Genomic DNA, 20,976 nt, shown 5'->3' on the forward strand with positions numbered 1-20,976 from the left:
ATTTTGCTGCCCAACACTGCGTGAATTGATGCTGTGCTAGGTGCTTTGCTGTGTCTGACGGCATTAGAATGAAGCTCCCATTGGAGCCTATTGAACCGCACTCTCGTTGTGAGGTCGCGTTTGCATTACACCAACCTTGTAATACCAGCGCACATTTGCACATATTGCACTCCCCTTGTAATCTAAGCCATAATACAAGTATTACAAAATAATGGATAGCAACCTAGTACTTAAAGTGACAGTTCACTGTAAAATTGGTTTGCAATTGAAAATGGTGGTTTTGCACATTAACTCCCCCCCCCCACCTTTTATTAAATTGTCAATACCTAAATACTGGCTTTGTGTGTGACAGATTAGGGCATCTGGGGTATTTGGATTTTAATAAGGTATCAAGGCAGTTAAAGGGACATTATACACTCATTTTTTCTTTGCATAAATGTTTTGTAGATAATCTATTTATATAGCCCATAAAGTTTTTTTTTTAAATTAATGTATAGTTTTGCTTATTTTTAAATAACATTGCTCTGATTTTCAGACTCCTAACCAAGCCCCAAAGTTTTATGTGAATACGCTCGACTACCTACTCCAGCTTGCTCCTGTTTGTGTAAAGGGTCTTTTCATATGCAAAAGAAGGGGGAGGGGGGAGTGTCTTATTTGCCACTTGCAGTGGGCTTTCCAGCTACCTTTTCAACAGAGCCAAACTGACAGCTTCTAAGTAAGTTTTTAAACAGTTTTATACTGGATTTTTATATCAGTATCTGTGCATATTATTCTTTATAGTAGTGTCTATTACATGCAGTTATATGAAAATGAGTGTATACTGTCCCTTTAACTTGCCTTTCAGTTGGATTTTTTTTTGCAGGAGATGTCCTGTGAGCTGTAGTCAGTAGTGAGCTGAAGTTGTAACCTGGAAAGGAATGTGTCAATACACAGAAAGTACACAGGACTGTAGTCAGGATGCAGGTCAAGGTCAGGTAACAGAGGTCCAATGGTATCCAGGCATACAAACAATATGAGCCGACGGGTTAGTATCCGTATGCACAGTCCAGAATTCATAGCTCAGACCGTGGTTAAGCCAGAAACATAATCCAAATAACAAGCAGGGATCATAACAAGAATGACAGGTCAGGAACATAAGTGCCAGGGTCTTCTCACTAAATTAACCAAGCACAAAATGTTTTCTTTTAACATTTCCTGTGCAGACTTTGTTGACAATTCTACAGCGTTTCTGACCTCAAAAACACGAATATTGTCCTATCTTTAGTACAGTTCACTAAATATGAGTTAATATTAGCAGTAGCATGGGTCCCTACTGCACTGACACTAACGGGCACCCTTCCTTAGTGCGGCGCTATTCTTAGAGCTCACTTCCTCCAACCTTGTAATATCCTTAGCGCTAAACCTCCTCACAGAACCCGACAGAGTGTCTGGACCTTTAGCTATCTTCCTCTTAGCTTGGCCTGGACAACATACAGGTAAGTGTCCTTGGACCTTAACATTTTTCAATTTTAGTTTTCAAGACCCAGTAGCAAACCAGATGGTTGGTAACCATGGTTACCAAAACACTGATTATTTCACATATATATATTTAAAATCCGGGCTGTTAGTCAGTATTAAATACTGGATTAAAGAACCCTGCTGTAGGCTAAGACCATTTAAATGGGCATGTACTTATAAATATGGTTTGTGGTTTCAAATACAAAAAAAGTGTCTTAAAATGGCATGCTCTATCTTAATCATTAATATTTTTTATTTTCATGTCTAAATATGCTTGGAAAGTGCTTTAATGTCTTTGTGTTTCTGAATAGTTAAGAAAGGTTTGTCTGTAAAATAAGTAATTAAAGAATAACCCCATTACCTAGAACCTTTAGCGCAGTGTAGTAATTCATTATGGATGGCAATAAACGATATTGCTTATGATTCTGGCTTTTTGCTTATTAATGAGCATGTGCTACAGAGGGCAGAGAGGTATAAAAAAGGCTAATGGTTAGTCAGCCTGTAGGAATTAGTGTAGAGAAAGCAACAGATAATATGGTATTGGAAGTTTGTTTTATAAAGAGATGTGTTTGTTTTATAAACTGTTTGTGAGATTCATGCATAAATACATGAGTAGCAAAACTAGAATAACAACTAATTATTATTATTACTGTGTAAAGCAGTAAATTCTATGCAGTGCTATACAGAGGCCCTTTACGTACATAGGGATATGACAGCGCTTACAAAGTAGGTACTGAATACCATGCTACACAGCCATTTATAAATATGACTGAATAATTGTAATATTATTGTTCATTGAACATATTTTGGAAGACTGTCATATAAAATAATTGATTTCACTTCTCAGCTGAGATTCTGGCAAAAAAACACAACTAATTTACATTTTGAAACAATAATGCATCACATCTTAAAAGAAAACACTTCACAAATCATGGTGCCATAAAGATATATATAATTTGTGAAATTAAACATTTAGTGGATTTATGTTAAATCTCAACACACTAAAATATGTATGTAACTGTTTAAGTGCACAATATATTAGTTGCTAAATGGGTATGTGACATATAGTTTTGTTTTTTAAATAATGAAATAGCTTAAAATGGATTAAATTATTCATTCAATCTCTACAGATAATCAGTTTTTAAGAAACTATTATTTTTCAGACTTTCTTTTCAGCTTTTTCCTATTAAAAAATGGAAAAAACTGTAAGCATGGAGGTTTAGTACAGAATAATGTTCTAAATGATCCAAATAATACTCAGGATAAAAGTCTTTACAGTCGCTCATACTATTCCAAAGAGATGCAGAGGGATCAAGCGATTCCCTTGATCTCTTTCCATTCTTTTAGATCCATGTTTTTGTTCCCATAACAAAAGAATAATTTGTCTGGACATAAGTAATCTATGGATTAGAGAAGTGTGCATTATGCTATTCACACTAGATAGATATTTCTTCCATGGATAAGGAGCTGGTCAGTTGAATTGCTACACAAGACCAGTCCTTTGGATTTCTACAGTCCAATGCTAGGCACAGAATAAAAGGTGGTCTAAACTCAGTTGGTGTATTTCCAAACCCTTATGACATAATGTAGGGTGAGGCTGTTGTGGAAGGGCCGGTAATGTTAAAAGCTATGAATGCCCTGCTTGCATAGATATGAAGTGTTAGGTTCTAAACTTGAGTTAGACAATAATAAGACATTGAAGAAATTGTGTGCACAGCAGTAATGAATTATAACACATTTTAGTGCACACATTCCCTTGTGCTGCTACATTTGCAACAAGATGAAATACTTTTGCCCTAAGTGTGAGAGGCAAATTACTACCTTAATATACTATGTGACTCTTAAATGGTCTTTACTACACCTGCAAAAATGTTCAGGTGCTTAAATGCATTGAGTAAAGTAGCATTTAACATATTGTTAAGGCTGTAAAAGAGATTAATCCATTTGGTGGGGACTACACCTTAATATCTATTTAAGTTTACTAGAAATTAATGGGACAAATTCTGCATTCATACCTAGGGGTTTACACATCAGCAATTTAAACATCCAAAACACCTGCCTTTTGGCTAGGACCTTTTCCTTATCCCCACCTCTTTTATATGAAAAAAGTATTTTCTATCACTGTCCATTTGAACGTGTTTTTTTTTTTATATCTTACAAAATGTGGTGATATCTTACAAAATGTATGGTGTAAATAGTGTGCTCGCTCTTATTTATGAGAGATGTTCACTTACCCTCTTATGTACTTTTCTAGTTGTCATTCCCTGAAACTGAACCCAACATTCTGTACAAGTAATCAAATACACCACAAACCTTGACCTGCAATTCATGCAGGTCCTCTTTTGAAATGTTTTTTTCTGTAACCATAGATGAAAAAATCACCTATTTCTACCTTCTCGCAGGCCACGTTTATATATTCCATTGCATCTTAACCACAAAGAGCCCTCCATTTTAGGTTTACTTAGTTGAGTAGGTGATACATAGTAACCAATAGTTTGATTATTTTTGTTAGCGAACCTACAGCCACTGCGAACTACCTCCACTAATTTATCATCCGCTCCCAACATTGCAAAATGTTGGCAAACAATCTGACAAACTTAATCATAAATATCTGAATAATTTGTTACAAAAGTGACTCATCCACTTTTTTCTCCTTTCTACTTTTCAATAAAGTGGGCCTATCTAAAGCGTTGACTCCTTCTTTAGCCTGTGCAACAATTTTTTGGTTGTATACTCGCTCTCTTCAACTGGCTCACTCTCTTTTAGAATTGCAGATCAATTGAAAAGTTCCTCCTCAACTGCACAAATTGGCCCTTAGCCACCGTGTGGAACAGCCGGGTCGGATTACAACTCTAATCATGTAAAAGAGTATTCCCCGAGATTGATTTTCTATAAATCTCTGATTCAATCAAATGACCCGGTATAATTAATACTTTCTTTGTTAGATTCAAAAGTAAAACTTATACCATCCTCATTTGTGTTCATCTAATCAAGACATTTTGAGATATCTTCCTGTTTACCCTGCCATATAAACAGAAGGTCATCTATGTAATGCTTGTACACAACCACCTCTTATCCAAAAGGGTTAGTAATCCCCATAGATGTGGGAGAGCTCCCACCAGCCCATATAGAGGTTAGCAATGGGTCATCCCTTGACCTCCTCAAGTGACTTGTTTACCTTAGGGAGGTGGTTAAATATTGGAGTGGATGAATGTTTGACCAATAGTTATTCACACGTAACCTGGTCAAAAAAGCACATCTCTCGCCCCTCATCTACAAGATTACTTAAATTTCTCTAAAACTCTCTAGTGGGATAATGGTACCATACCAAATAATTATGCGTGATCTGCAGCTGTCTTAAAGGGACATTATAAACTAGATTTTTATTTGCACAAATGTTTTATAGATGATCCATTTATATAGCCTATACAGTTTTTTTTTTAAAATGTATAGTTTGGCTTATTTTTAAATAAAATTGCGCTGATTTTCAGACTCATATCCAAGTCCCAAAGTTTTAAAGTATACTGATTTATACCTACTTCAGCTTGCTCCTGTTTGTGTAAAGAGTCTTTTCATATGCAGAGGAAGGGGGAGTGTCTGTTTTTTTTTTTGCTATACACCCACTTGCAGTGGGTGTTCCAGTAATCTATTCAACAGAGCTAAAATGGGAGCTTTTTTAAACAGTTTTATACTGGATTTTTATATCCAGTATATGTGCATATTATTCTTTATAGTAATGTCTATTACATGCAGTTATATGAACATTGGTGTATACTGACTCTTTAAGGCTTCAGAAATAAAATCTCGTCTATTCAACACCACCACTGAGCCACCCTTATCAGCAGCTCGTATTACAATCTGGTTGTTAGAACTTAAAGCCTCCAGTGCGTCCCTTTCTATTTCAGATAGGTTCTTATGTCTGGTGCAATTATTCTGGGATAATGCTGTGAGATCCTTCTCTACTCTTTTTTGGAATTTTTCCAAAACTGTCCCTGTGAGATTTATTTTCTGCATGTTATGCTCTTGTGTCCCAGATTTAGGATTGCATTTATATTGTCTGGATATAAATAACTTCAATGGATATTAATGAATCCCTTATCTAAAGTGAAGCACTAATTGGTGGCATTTAAATAACTTGTCTTATACCTTTTAACCCTTATAATTATTTTTTTAATATTTATATGAATATTTTTTATTAGATAGTGTATATATGAGTGTGACACTTTATTTTAATGTATTTATGTTGTGTTTGGTGCAACTGTTTTTTAGCCCTGACCTTAACGTGAGGACTTCAATCACGCTAACCCAATGAGTGCAGATTTAGGTTGTGCTTGTGCAATTGCATTTACTTTCCACTTGTAATATGCACCTAAGTTAGCATGGGCCTGATTTCAACGTTAGTGTGCCACTTGTAATCTAGCCCATGACCACTAGTGACCAAGAGGGAAATAAGAAACCAGACAATTGTCTTTTGATCTACTGGTTAGTACTTAGAAATCTACTACTAGACAACTAACCTACATTTTGTCATAATTTTTTTTATATTTAACTCAAGGCTTTTAAATCCTCATACAGTTTAAAGTCATAAGATCTCTAAAACATAATTTTCTACTTAACAGTGCAGCATGGAGTGGCTAACCATTAGTGAGGATTGGTCAGAATGAGGAATTGAAATTGTTCTGTGCCAATCAGTTGCAATGTTATGTGATTGGCTATTGGGGTTCTATACAAATAGGACACCCTATTGTGTGTGCTTCTAACAGCCTTCTTGGGCTTTAACTGCCTGAAGCAATTCAAAATAGTATGGTCTTCTTGCTGTCGGTGAGACCTGTGCTGTTAACGCCCTCTAAGCACAACATCGGCCATGTACAGTGTACTTTGGCTATCATTAAGGGGTTAATTTAAAAGTTATAGAGATCCCCAGAGTCTTTACCAGGAGTGGTTCTAGACCATAACAATACTTTGTATGTCCAGCTTTTTTTTTTATGACAAATTCAATCCTCTGGGAGTGGAGGATTCCAGTGTTGCACACATTTCTGTAGAGATGTTGTGCCATTCTTCAATTACAATTTTTGTTCAACTGCTCTTTGCTGGAGGGGTTGTGTTGCTCTACATTTCTCTTTAAAATACCCCCAAAGGTGTTCTGTTGGATTCAAGTCAGGCGACATACTTGGCCAGGTCATAGTTTTTTAGATTCTTTCTTCTTTAGAAAATCTTTTGTGATTTTGTCAGTGTGCTTTGGATCATTATGCTGGAATATTCCTCTTCTGCCGAGCGTCTGGAGACTGGCAGTCATCTTGTCAGACAGTATTTTTTTATCTCAACAGGCATTCGTGGTGCCATCTATAAATGTAATCTCCCCTCCGTTTGCACTCATGAAGCCCCATATCATCACACTCCCTTCACTGCTTCACTGTTGGGACTATGCATTCACTGTGGTAGTATTGGCCTGGTTTCTGCCAAACATGCTGGAACCCATCTGAGCCGATCAAATTTATCTTGGTCTCATCTAACCAAAGAATGTGCTCCCTATATTCATCAGGCTTCTTCTTGGGTTCTTTAGCAAAGTTTAATCTTGCTGTTATGTGCCGAAGATCAAGCAAGTTTTTTTTTTCTTGGACACCGTCCATAGAGGTTGACTTTATGCAATGTCCTTCCCACTGTCTGGTCAGTCACAGAAACTCTGATTTTCATTGATAACCACCGAGCCAAGTAACGTACTATCTGTGGCCTCAATTTAGGAGGACAGCCACTGTAGCTCTTATTAGTGGTACTATGGCTTGTTCTATACCTCCTAATTACTGCTGCACCTTTGTTTTTAACTGATTGTTAGTTAATCACAAATCTTCTTGTATCCTTTTCCATCTTTGTGAAGTCTCACAATCAGATTAATCTGGCAATTCTTTTCTATGCGGAGCCATGATGCAGACAAGCAGATAGACACAGCCCATATGTCCAAAATTGAAAAAGTTCTGCTGTTCACAAGTCATTTTATAACCATGTTCATACAATTAGGCTAATTGGAAATCACAGGTGTACTCAATTTTGTTTCAATGACCACAGGTTTTCTAATTTGTGTGTCAGTGATCACAGGCGTATTCACTTTTGTTTCATTGATTTTCTACTTTGGGGCTGCATTTTCAATAAAGTCTTTTTAAAGTATTTGTTTTTGATTGTTCATAAGAGGAAATACTCTACTTGCTAACTTAGAAATAATAAAATTAGTGTAAGATGATACAATTTTGAGTCATTTGACATTTAAATGATATGGCACAAAGGTGTACTCACTTCTGTGGTATACTGTATATATTTTAATTCTCTCTATTTCCCCTTTACCTCCTCCTTTCTCTGTATAATATTCTAGGCATATTAAAAACGTCACTACCATGAATATTCAGCTCAGTGGGCACCAATTGCAGTTTAATTCTACCAAGACAAATGATGTCTTGTTCAGTGAATGTACTGATGATTTTATCTACATTTAAACAAATGGTTGCCCATCATTAACAAATAAAAGATGCTATAAGAAAAAAACAAAGCACATAAGGACTAAATAAACCCAACTACTTACAAGTGAAATATTGACTACTTGACATAAAATGAAAATGATAATGCTTGAGTTCTCATAAAATGTTTTCTATTACTATTTGTCATAAACTGGATGATGCAGCCAAATTACACAATTAAGTATGTGGTCTGAGTGAAAATGAGGAAGTAATGGTAATTAGAGGGAAAAAGTGAGTAGATTTACAGAATTGAAGCTTTTCTGTCTCACAGTAAATCTCCAACAACAAACAAACCATTGCGTTAATTGTACAGTACAAACTATTTGAAAATGGGTGAAGTGTTAATGCTGATGAGATGGATGTAATTGCTTTGTCTGACTATAAGCATTGCTGCTTAAAAGCAACAGTCACATCAAAGTTCATTTTGATAATGAAATGTTTTTGTTTTTTTAATGTTACATGAGGATAAGATTCATTGTAGATAGATTGTTCAAAAGTGAATTTGATGAAGCTTTAAAGACGCTAGTGAGATTGCCAAGCGTCCTCATTTTAAAGACGAGACATGTGTAAAATGTATTAAAGGGACATAAAACGTAAAAAAAAAACCGTACTTTATTCGAAAGATCAATGCAATCAATTTTCAATATAGCTTACTGTTTTCCAATGTGCCCTATTTTTTCTAAGTTGCTAAGGGACAAGTGTCTTTTAACAACCACAAGAGACTTTGTAACAGATAAAAAGTATATTTAAGTATGCACCGTGCACCAGCATTTTAAACACAACACTTGCTCAGAGAGCCTAAGGTGCTTGAACTATCGGGTAATGACTCAATTTGTTAATTGCTGACATGAAACAAGTAGCACTGAGCAACTGCAGTATATAAAATGCTGGTGCACTGAGAATATTCAGCTATATTTCACATGCACATGCAGAGAAAAATGTTGACACTAAATCAGTGATAACTTTTACTAAAAGCATTATTGTCAATACATGTTTCTTGCACACATCGTCTGGATCCGATCACATGATCAGGGCATTACGATCACGGAAGTGTAATTTTTGCGACACACGAGTGTAGATTGTTTACAAACAGTGATTTTTTAGATATCCTATTCTAAGGTTACACACGATAAAGGATATAAGGGACTCTTTGTGACATTGTACATCTAACAATAAAGGGAGACGTCCCTAATTTTATACTACAATCATCTTTAATTTAAGGCACCATTTGTTTTATGAATAAATATTGTTATAGTTTGTGATAACATTGACTGTTTTATTAACCTTGCTGTTTAGCGCCATCTATTTTTGTTTTTACTATGTTTTAGATTTAGTCTGCAAGAGAGCTGCAGACTCCCAGCTTGGCTTAAAGGTTCGTTTTTAGCGCATTACCAGTCTTGTTTTCTTTCTAACTTGCTATCCTAAAGTCCATCTTTTCGAAACCCCCCTTGGGAACTCATTAGACGAGTCCTTTCCGGGGGAGTCTACCGAGGTAGGACATTCATGGTACCTGGTTCCTGTGATGCGCAAGCCAAGCTATTTAGCTGCTAACATCACTAAACTAGTTTCATTCCACTGAGAGCAGCATAACAGGTGACGGAGCAGCGCTGTTAGTGGTGGTTAGCGGTAAGTGGTGCGCATGCTGGATTGATGAGGCAAACAAATGTGCATGTTCTGCGCCATCAGTATACTGGCAGGCTATCCTTCATGGGTTACCATGGTGCATGCAAAAATAAATGGGAACAAATGCACGTGCATACTGAGACACTCTCGCATTTAAATTATATCCATGGATATAAACGTTTATTGGACATTTTGATTTCTGCAAGACCAGCCCTTTTTTATGGACTGGCATAAATGATGCCAGAGTTGAAATAAAATTAATACTTTTAAGCGTTAAAGAAGGCTTGTTTTTTAATAAAATAAAGTGTAGTTGATTGCGCTAAACTTTATCTATCTTAAAATATGTATTGTTTATGAGCATTTTCATAAAGTTTTGTAAACCTTTAAAGGGACACTGTACCCAAATTTTTTCTTTTGTAATTCAGAAAGAGCATGCAATTTTAAGCAACTTTCTAATTTACTCCTATTCTCATTTTTTCTTTGTTCTCTTGCTATCATTATTTGAAAAAGAAGGCATCTAAGATTTTTTTTGGTTTCAGTACTCTGGACAGCACTTTTTTATTGGTGGATGAATTTATCCACCAATCAGCAAGGACAACCCAGGTTGTTCACCAAAAATGGGCCGGCATCTAAACTTACATTCTTGCATTTCAAATAAAGATACCAAGAGAATGAAGAAAATTTGATAATAAGAGTAAATTAGAAAGTTGCTTAAAATTTCATGCTCAATCTGAATCACGAAAGAAAATTTTTGGGTACAGTGTCCCTTTAAGCATTGCTTTACCTATCTTAATAGTATCTTATATTAGAGAGACATGTTACCTAAATTCTGAGTGCCTCGAAAGTTTAAGCTAACTGCCAATGACAAGATGCTTTTGTGTTTAGCTACCAGGCATCTGCTATGTCTCAGCAGTGTATTTCTGCTCCTATGCCTACCTAGGTATGCTCTTCAACAAAAGATACCAAAAGAATGAAGCAAAGTTGATAATAGAAGTAAAATGGAAAATTGTTTAAAGCTGCATACTCTATCTGAATGAAGAATTTTGACTTTACTGTCCCCTTTGACTGTGTCAGACAGAGCAGGAGCGAGCTGCACTTAGTGTTTTGGCGCGGTCGGGCCGGGCTGTGACTATACAGCTGGCCCGATGCGCTGTGTAATAAAAACAGAACCGCTCAGCAGAGTACAGAGAGCGGGTCTGAAAACTGGCATATTTTAAAAAAATTAAAAGGGAATATAAGGTTTAATAACGATAGCACTAATATAATGTTATATAATTCTGCACTATGTGCAGAATTATATAACATTATATTTTAGGTTTACTGACACTTTAAGGAATATAAATTCTGGGTGATGACTTCAGAATGATTAGCAGATTACCTTACTGATTACTTCTCAAGCACGAACAATCAATTAATGACTCTAGTGTCATCTCATTTAAATATTTTGGCCTGTGGACATACTTACAGGATAGCTTCTGATGCAAATTGTACTTTTTCTACTCCCACAAAAAGAATGGAGTTCATACTGCATAATCTACAGCAGTTTTCCTGCCTTTTCTTAACTACTACACAGTGCTGAAGCTCACTTATATCTGACATTTGTTGGCCATCACAAAGAAGATCAGACAACTATACAGAGCAGGGTTTTTAAGGGGTGTATCCATAGATTGCACTGAAGTGGCAAAGCCAAGCAAGTTTTGTTGACAGAATGAAATAAATCTTTTCTTCAGTACAGTATTCATGTTTATACAGTAACATTATATAAACATTGGCTTAAAGCATTTTAAAGGGACAGTCTACTGTAAATTGTTAATGTTTAAAAAGATAGATAATCCCTTTATTACCCATTCCCCAGTTTTGCATAACCAACACTGTTATATTAATACACTTTTTTATCTCTGTGATTACCATGTATCTATACCTCTGAAGACTGCCCCTTTATCTCAGTTCTTTTGACAAACTTGCATTTTAGCCAATCAGTGCTGACTCAAAATTAACTCCACTGGAGTGAGCACAATGTTATCTAAATGGCACACAGGAAATAGCAGTATCTAACTGTGAAATACTGTCAAAATGCACTGAGATGAGAGGCGACCTTGAAGGACTTAGAAATCAGTTTGAGCCTACCTGAGTTTAGCTTTCAACAAAGAATACCAAAGCAAATTTAATGATAAAAGTAAAGTGAAAAGTTGGTTAAGATTGCATGCCCTATCTGAATCATGAAAGTGTAATTTTGACTAGACTGTTCCTTTAAGTCTTGTTCTCTTGGGCTTTTCTGAAGACTGCAGCCAAGGATGAATAATATAAGTTATTAACAAAGTACTTTTGATAAGCAGTTACTTCATAAATTGTCTATAAGTTTCACTGGAAAAAATAAATAAATCACAATTTGTCTATAACAATGTCATTATGGCTACAATTGAATTATATTATCAAATTTGCTTTGTTCTCATGGTATTTTGTGTTGAAGCGATACATAGGTAAGGGTCTGGAGCACTACATGTCAGGAAATAGTGCTGCTATTTAGTGTTCTTGCATATAGTGATCCAGACATGGGGACACTCCTGACTTTTTTTCCACAAAAGATACCCAGAGAATGAAGAAAATTTGATAATAGAAGTAAATTAGAAAGTTGTTTACAAATAAACTGAAATAGTTTTTAAGCTAAATCTTAAAGGAACACGAAACCCCAACTTTTTCTTTCATGATTCAGATAAAGAATACATTTTTAAACAAGTTTCCAATTTATTTCTATTATCTAATTTGCTTAATTCTTTAGATATCCTTTGTTAAAGACATCTATGTGCAGCCACCAATCAGCAGCTACTAAACCGATCTAGATATGCTGTTCAACAAAGGATCTCAAGAGTAGAAAGCAAATTTGATAATAGAAGTAAATAGGAAAGCTGTTAATAATTGCACGTGAAATAAACATTTGGGTTTCATGTCCCTTTAATGATGAAAGTATAATTTTCACTTCCATGTCCTTTCAATTAAATAAAAAACTCCCCACATACTAAATAAAAAAACATATTACAGAAGGAACCATCTCTTTTCATAACATGAAACAGCAAGACAAAAACGATAGCTTTTAAGACAAATGTATAAACATGTTTTCTTTCATGGAAACATCTGAGCAAATAAAATCTGATTCCTGACAACACAAAATCACTCATGAAATACATAGAGCAATTCCTGCCCTTGCATCCTCACCGTATCAGTTGCCTTGGCAACGCTGTAAATATTTACCACGCTCCCATTTTCTATTGCTATTCTTTAGATGCCAAAAGTCATGAATGCAAAGATTGCTGCAAAATGAAAAAAAAGTTCCAGGTTATTTTGATCCACATATTTTTCCCTATAACATTTTTTTAATTATACAAAATAATACAACTTTGCCATATACATTGATGATTTATTTTCCCTGCTTTTTCTGTAAAATGCCTAAGAATTGTTTTTTTTTACTCTTTGCAGACAGTCTAGAGGTTCTCCGTCATATTTAAGTATAGTGAAATTTACTTTACCCTCAAAGTTCTACATGCTGATTGCTTTCATCAAATGTTTAAATATTTTTTTTGCATATGTATATATAAAACTATAATTCTTCTTTAGGTTGCTGAATTAGCAAAACTTCAGAGAAGGGCTACAAAAATAATAGATAAGATGGAGAATTGAAACAATAAAGAAAGGTCAGTTTACTCTAGAAAAAAGGTGCATGAGAGGTGATATGATTACTTTGTACAAATATATTGAAGGCCCATATTCAGAGTTTGCGGAAGCACTGTTTATTCCAAGGCAATTGTTTGTGACACGAGTTCATACTTTAATACTAGAGTAAAGGAGATTTAATCTCCAGCAATGCAAAAGTTTTGTCACTGTTAGAGCAAACAAATTGTGGAACCCATTGCCTAAGGAGGTAGTGAATGCCAATACCCAAGATACATTTAAAAATCACTTGGACACATTTCTGGCTGAAAACAGAAATTAAGGATATGATTGCTTGTTTTAAATGGGCTTGCACTAAGAACAGAGCACAATCTGACATTACAAGTCCATGATGAAAAAGAGTTACCAGAGAATGTTAGCATGGCCAATATTTTTTTAGCGCTTCCTATACTTTCAAAGGATAAGGTGGCCATGCTAAAAATTGTTCAAATTACAAGTGGTAAGTTTAAAGCGCTAAAAAAGTTAGCGCAAATGGAGAGTAGGGGGCCGATTTATCATATGGCGGATGGACATGATCCGCTGAGCAGATCATGTCTGCCCAACATCGCTGAATGCCAACAGCATACGCTGTTGGCATTTAGCACTGCACAAGCAGTTCTGGTGAACTGCTTGTGCAATGCTGCCCCCTGCAGATTTGCGGTCAAACAGCCGCTAGCAGGGGTCTTAAGAGTGCTGCTTCTTAACTGCTGTTATCAGAAACATTGGGATCAAGTGCCATTCGGCCCTTAATAATTTGTCCCCTTGGAGTAAAGTGCTTGTTTATTCATTATTTGTTTCCTTAACACATGAAAAACATATAAAATAAATTATTTTACACACACATACGTCAAATATATATTTTTATAGTTCCTATCAACCAGTGAGTATTGACAGGAAGTAACACTCTGCTAATGTTCATTGACCAATACTAGGAAGTATCTATCAGTCAATGAGCATTAGTACACGGCTGATACTTGTATATTAGTTAAACTTAAACAGCTTTTACTTAATATTTTTTTCAAGCCCATTTTGTGAGTACGGTGCCCCTTTAAGTAATGTGATTGGATAGGTTAATTCCTTTGAATGCTTTCAACTCCTATTTAAATTGCTCTTCCAAGCTTTACTCAAACAACAGGACTAGGTTGGCGGAGAGTGTCTCAACATTTAAAGGGACATTAAACTGCTAGGCACAACTACTTTACTTTGGTTACTACTTATCATGCTATTGTCTTTCCTCTTGCGCCTACAGTTCTCTTCAAAACTGTTCTCTTATTTTAACCCATTTCAAGGGCCAGTTAGTGAAACACTGCATCGTCACACTGGGCGCTGTCACATTGAAGTTTAAAGGACATAAAACCCAAAAATATTCCTTCATGACTCAGATAGAGAATACAATTTTAAACAACATTCCAATTTAATTTGCTTCATTCTTTAGATATCCTTTATTTATTGAAGAAATAGCAATGCACATGGGTGAGCCAATCACACGAGGCATCTATGTGCAGCCACCAATCAGCAGCTACTGAGCCTATTTAGATATGATTTTCAACAAAGGATATAAAGAGAATGAAGTAAATTTATTGCAACTCTTTGTTCGCATAGGAAGTAGTGCACGTATTACAATTTCAATGTAAACATGTTCGCTTGAGCACAATTAAATTTAACGTGCGTCTGGATAGTGTAACTTCAGAACTCTAGTTAAAGGGCCACTAAACCCAAAATCTTTCTTTCATGATTTAGATAGAACATACAAATTTAAACAACATTACAATGTACTTCTATTATTTATTTTGCTTCATTTTTTAGATATCCTTATTTGAAGAAAAAGCAATGCACATGGGTGAGCCAATCACATGAGGCTTCTATGTGCAGCAACCAATCAGCAGCTAGTGAGCATATCTAGATATGCTTTTCATCAAAGAATATCAAGAGAATAAAACAAATTAGATAATAGAATTAAAATAGAAAGATTTTTAAAAACGCATTGTCTTTCTAAATCATGAAAGAAAAAAATGGGGGTTTCATGTCCCTTTAACTGATACACGCGACAAAAAAGTTGCACAAAACACATCAAAAATACATTTAAGAGTACAGTTACACTCATAATAACACTGTTTAATAAAAATTATTTTTAAAAGATTGCTTAAAAAAGTTATTATGGTTCAAAGATATGAGCAGGGGCGAAACTATGGGGGGGTGCAGAGGTTGCAAGGGTGGGGGCCCAGCTTAATTTTTTTTTTTTTTAATAAAAACCGTTGACCTGCCACTGCCTGCACTGATATCATGTGAGTGTGACATGATGCTTCACTAGTGTCTCTGACTACAGGGGTTAGTGTTTCTGTTTTACCCATTGGTGTTTGTGTGTGTGTATGTGTGTATGTATTTATGCATGTATGTGTGTATGTATGTATGTATGTGACTGTGTGTGTGTATTTATGCATGTATGTGTGTGTGTGTGTATGTGTGTATGTGACTGTGTGTGTATTTATGCATGTATGTGTGTATGTGACTGTGTGTGTATTTATGCATGTATGTGTGTATGTGACTGTGTGTGTATTTATGCATGTATGTGTGTATGTGTGTATGTGACTGTGTGTGTATTTATGCATGTATGTGTGTATGTGACTGTGTGTGTATTTATGCATGTATGTGTGTATGTGACTGTGTGTGTATTTATGCATGTATGTGTGTATGTGACTGTGTGTGTATTTATGCATGTATGTGTGTATGTGACTGTGTGTGTATTTATGCATGTATGTGTGTATGTGTGTATGTGACTGTGTGTGTATTTATGCATGTATGTGTATGTGACTGTGTGTGTATTTATGCATGTATGTGTGTATGTGACTGTGTGTGTATTTATGCATGTATGTGTGTATGTGACTGTGTGTGTATTTATGCATGTATGTGTGTATGTGACTGTGTGTGTATTTATGCATGTATGCGTGTATGTGACTGTGTGTGTATTTATGCATGTATGTGTGTATGTGACTGTGTGTGTATTTATGCATGTATGTGTGTATGTGTGTATGTGACTGTGTGTGTATTTATGCATGTATGTGTGTATGTGACTGTGTGTGTATTTATGCATGTATGTGTGTATGTATGTGACTGTGTGTGTATTTATGCATGTATGTGTGTATGTGACTGTGTGGGTATTTATGCATGTATGTGTGTATGTGACTGTGTGTGTATTTATGCATGTATGTGTGTATGTGACTGTGTGTGTATTTATGCATGTATGTGTGTATGTATGTGACAGTGTGTGTATTTATGCATGTATGTGTGTATGTGACTGTGTGGGTATTTATGCATGTATGTGTGTATGTGTGTATGTGACTGTGTGTGTATTTATGCATGTATGTGTGTATGTGACTGTGTGTGTATTTATGCATGTATGTGTGTATGTGACTGTGTGGGTATTTATGCATGTATGTGTGTATGTGACTGTGTGTGTATTTATGCATGTATGTATGTATGTATGTATGTGACTGTGTGTGTATTTATGCATGTATGTGTACATGTGTATGTTTGTGGAACCAGCAAATTACAGACCTCGTTACTACAGCATGGGGGGAGGGGGTAAACAGTGTCACTATGCTGATTGGATCAGAGTGCCCCATATGACTTGCACTGCAATATAGTGCATCCCCTTTGTGAGTATTATTATATGGAGGGGAATATTGGATTTCATCCAGATTCTGTTTTGTTTTCTCTACCATTGGAGCGCCTTTTTATTTTTATTTTTATTTTCAGCATATCCACTTGATTCAAGAAGAGCTGATCCTGGTGTCTACCTGCTATCAACGGAAGCCTCAAGGGGGCACCTTTGTCTATTGGGATCATCTCTTTATGGACACAATTTGGTGACTTTTAACATGTATTTAAAGTGGCATTGATGCAAGGGAGGAGAGCACTATATAAATCACTGTTAAGACTTCACCTTAAGTATGGAGTGCAGTTCTGGGGACCAATCTCAAAAAAATACATTGCAGACTTAGAACAAGTTCAGAGAAGGGCCACAAAGCTAATAAGGGGGGTGACATGATTAGCGTACGAAGAGAGAAGCACTCTACCAGGAACAAACAACAGCTCATCAGCTAGTTCTATGGCGATTTACCACCCAGGAGCAGCCTCTTTTAGACCAGTGTGCTTTTCACCCAGGAAAACTTTCCTGTAGTATATCAGTCTGATCCCGCCAAGCAAGGTCAGTCCAGCCCCGAAATACCAGGCAATTCTCCTCTGAACAAGGAACACAGCAACCCCAGATGATCGTTTCGGCCTCCTATGGACCACGTCAGTGAGGTGCAGCCACATTCCTCATGATTAATTTATATAAATACATTCAAGGCCCATATACAGAGATGGCGGAAACCCTGTTTATTCCAAGAAAATTGTTTGTGACAAGAGGTCACAATTTAATATTTAAACATTCATTTTTCATGTTGAGTTATTCTATGAGGGTAAAATGTTAACGTGGTTGTGATATTAGAAGTTCAGCTTTTTGTGTGCATTGGGTTAGCGCTCAAGCAAAAACTTTTTACTTTCAACTTGTAATATGCGCAAAAAGCATTAAATAGCGCGCCTCTTGTAATCTAGCCCTATATATCTTATAAACCTTTTTGTAACACTCTGTCACTCTGAAGAGAATAAAGTTCTGCCGATGCCTTGAACCTTGATTGCATCTTCCATTCTTTGTTATCAGATGGAAATATTATTAATCTCCAGCACCACTGTAGAAGATATTCTACTGATAAGTCTATAGCAGACCTACCAGAAATGTCTAGAATGTTCTAGAAAAAATGCTAATAAGTTTGTATTGCAGCAATTTTAGGAATTCTTTGAAAGCCTAACTGGTGTGCTGCAAACCATATGAAAATACTAAATGGCAGTTGGAGAAAAAACAGCCGTACATACAAAGGCCTGTTATTGAGGAAACGCTGTCTACGACATCAGAATCAACCGTGTTTTCAACAAGCATATGGTAATTTTTAAAACCCATTTCTATTTTTGTTTAACACAGATGTAATAAATGCTTAAAATAGACCAAAAGACATCATGCCTGGCAGAAATGTGTTGTCAGCTTTTTTCTCTCTCTCTCTTTTTTTTTTTTTTTACTCAGCTTGGAGAAAAACAAATCTGTCAGCAATTTCTTTAGGTTATTATATATGTACACACGTGATTCTGTTAGGAAAGCTTTTAAGTACTTGTTTAATTGAGAATGCTTAAAGATTTAAGTGTCAACAAATTGCCATCTGTTGTTGAAAAAATGCTGTTTATCAAATTACACGAGCTCTGCAGGAAATCTATTTTTTCTACAATCATGGCCCCTCTTACCTATCAATTGCAGCTTGCAAACTAAAGAGTGTATGTGAAAATGGCATTTAGGTGTTATAGTAGCTTTTTATTTGACATGACAAACACAAGAAGTTATTTACATCTCACTGTTATTATTATTATGATTATTATTAAGATTTGTAAATAGGTCACAGGGGATGTTATTTTTCATTACTTTGCAGCATTTGTATTAGCTGAGGAAGCAAAGAGCAGGGAAATATAAACGTAGTGATAGTTCTGCTCATAAGAGAGCTTATAAGAAATACACATAAATATGAGGGCTGGCTCTAAAACTGGACAAGGTGGAACTATACGACCAAGGCAGCATCTGACAGGGGTGTTATATAAAGAGAGCAAATTCAGGCTTATAGTGCTTTATAGGAGAGCCTAGTTTGATCCTTCAACTGAGTTTGCAAATTTCATTATAATGAGAAACCATATTGTTAACTCTGTCTTTTACATTGTCATACAAATTTTAATAAGAAAGAATGCTTGGGAAATTCTGAACTTAAACTCTCCCTCACACCTTAAAAGATTTTTGTTTTGTTTTGTGACATCATCAATTATGCTAATTTTTGTCATTTATTACATCACACATGAAATGATGAATTATATAAATGTAATCAGCTGTGACAACATCCATGACATCACCTACAACTTTATCAATAACATTGATTTCATCTTCTAATTGGTTAATGTGGCTAATAATTTCTTATAGTAGCTTCATTTTGGCCACCTGATCAATGCACATGATATAAACATGATAAATTAAGATATTGTTGGATGTTCACAATAACTAACCACTAGGATGTTTCTGGTTTTAGCTGGTGTAACACTGTTACCTATATTACATAAACACCAATATTATAGGCCTTAATGCTGCTGTCCTAATGCCTATTGCCTACATGTCATTTAAACCTAATCAAGACCACACACACAACAAATACCCCTAATGTCTGACCTGGTCCTTCCCCTAAACGTGGGCACCTCAAACCAATAAAACACACTAGTTCTATACTTATCACCCCCACATAACTCATAGCATTATACTTCAACTTTACAATTAAATATTGGATGTTAGACATACATAAAAGAGCTCTGCTGTTAAAGAATGAGAAAGTTATTAATGTTTCCTAATGGGTACTTATTATGTACTGGTGAATTGGTGGTGTTGGCATATTTACTAAAAATAATGAATGTTGGCAGCATTCATCCATTCTAAAAGAAATTAGAATCTTCTGATAACAAATATTACATTTGTAATGGGACCTAGTGGATTGCACGCTCAGATGGATCCGACTGTGCCGTTCGTTCTTCTCCAAGTACCACCAGAGAGCTACAGGGACCAAGCTACTCAACTAAAAGCAAAGAAGAGAAAAAAGTAGCTCCAAACGATAAAGTGCTTAAGGAATGTCCAAATTTATTTGTGCATACCATCAATCTGAAAGGGGTTCACAGACTGAAACACCTAACATGTTTTGCACAGTTACACCTGCGCTTCATCCGAGGTGACTGATTCTAATTAGCACTGTGCATTCAATAAGGTATATCCTATGGGGAAATACTTTTTATGTCTACACCTAACCCCTAATCTGCCGCCCCCGACATTGCCGCAACCTACATTATAACATTAACCCCTAATCTGCTGCTCCGGACACCGCCGCCACCTACATTATACTTATGAACCCCTAATCTGCCACCCCCAATGTCGCCGCAACCTACCTACACTTATTAACCCCTAATCTGCCGCCCCCAATGTCGCCACCACTATATTAAAGTTATTAACCCCTAAATCTAAGTCTAACCCTAACACCCCCCTAACTTAAATATAATTTAAATAAATCTAAATAAAATAACTATCATTAACTAAATTATTTCTATTTAAAACTAAATACTTACCTATAAAATATACCCTAAGCTAGCTACAATATAAGTAATAGTTACATTGTAGCTATCTTAGGATTTATTTTTATTTTACAGGCAACTTTGTATTTATTTTATCTAGGTACAATAGTTATTAACTATTTAATAGCTACCTAGTTAAAAAAAATCAAATTTACCTGTAAAATAAATCCTAACCTAAGTTACAATTACACCTAACACTACACTATAATTAAATTAATTCCCTAAACTAAATACAATTAAATACAATTTTAAAAAATTATCTAAAGTAAGAAAACAAACAAACACTAAATTACAGAAAATAATAAAATAATTACAAGTTTTTTAAACTAATTACACCTAATCTAATCCCCCTAATAAAATAAAATTTTTTTTATAGGTAAGTATTTAGTTTTAAATAGGAATA

General features: G+C 35.5%; 1 long non-coding RNA gene across 1 annotated transcript; it reads left to right on the top strand.

Annotated features, from left to right (window-relative positions):
• The first annotated feature begins 1,388 nt into the window (after positions 1-1,388).
• On the top strand, positions 1,389-18,010 carry LOC128647888 (uncharacterized). The gene is made up of 2 exons (XR_008400444.1): positions 1,389-1,475; positions 17,088-18,010. It is a non-coding gene; the product is annotated as an uncharacterized LOC128647888 (long non-coding RNA).
• The last annotated feature ends 2,966 nt before the right edge of the window (positions 18,011-20,976 follow it).

The sequence above is a fragment of the Bombina bombina genome, chromosome 2, assembly GCF_027579735.1.
Source record: "Bombina bombina isolate aBomBom1 chromosome 2, aBomBom1.pri, whole genome shotgun sequence".
Taxonomy (NCBI): Eukaryota; Metazoa; Chordata; class Amphibia; order Anura; family Bombinatoridae; genus Bombina; species Bombina bombina.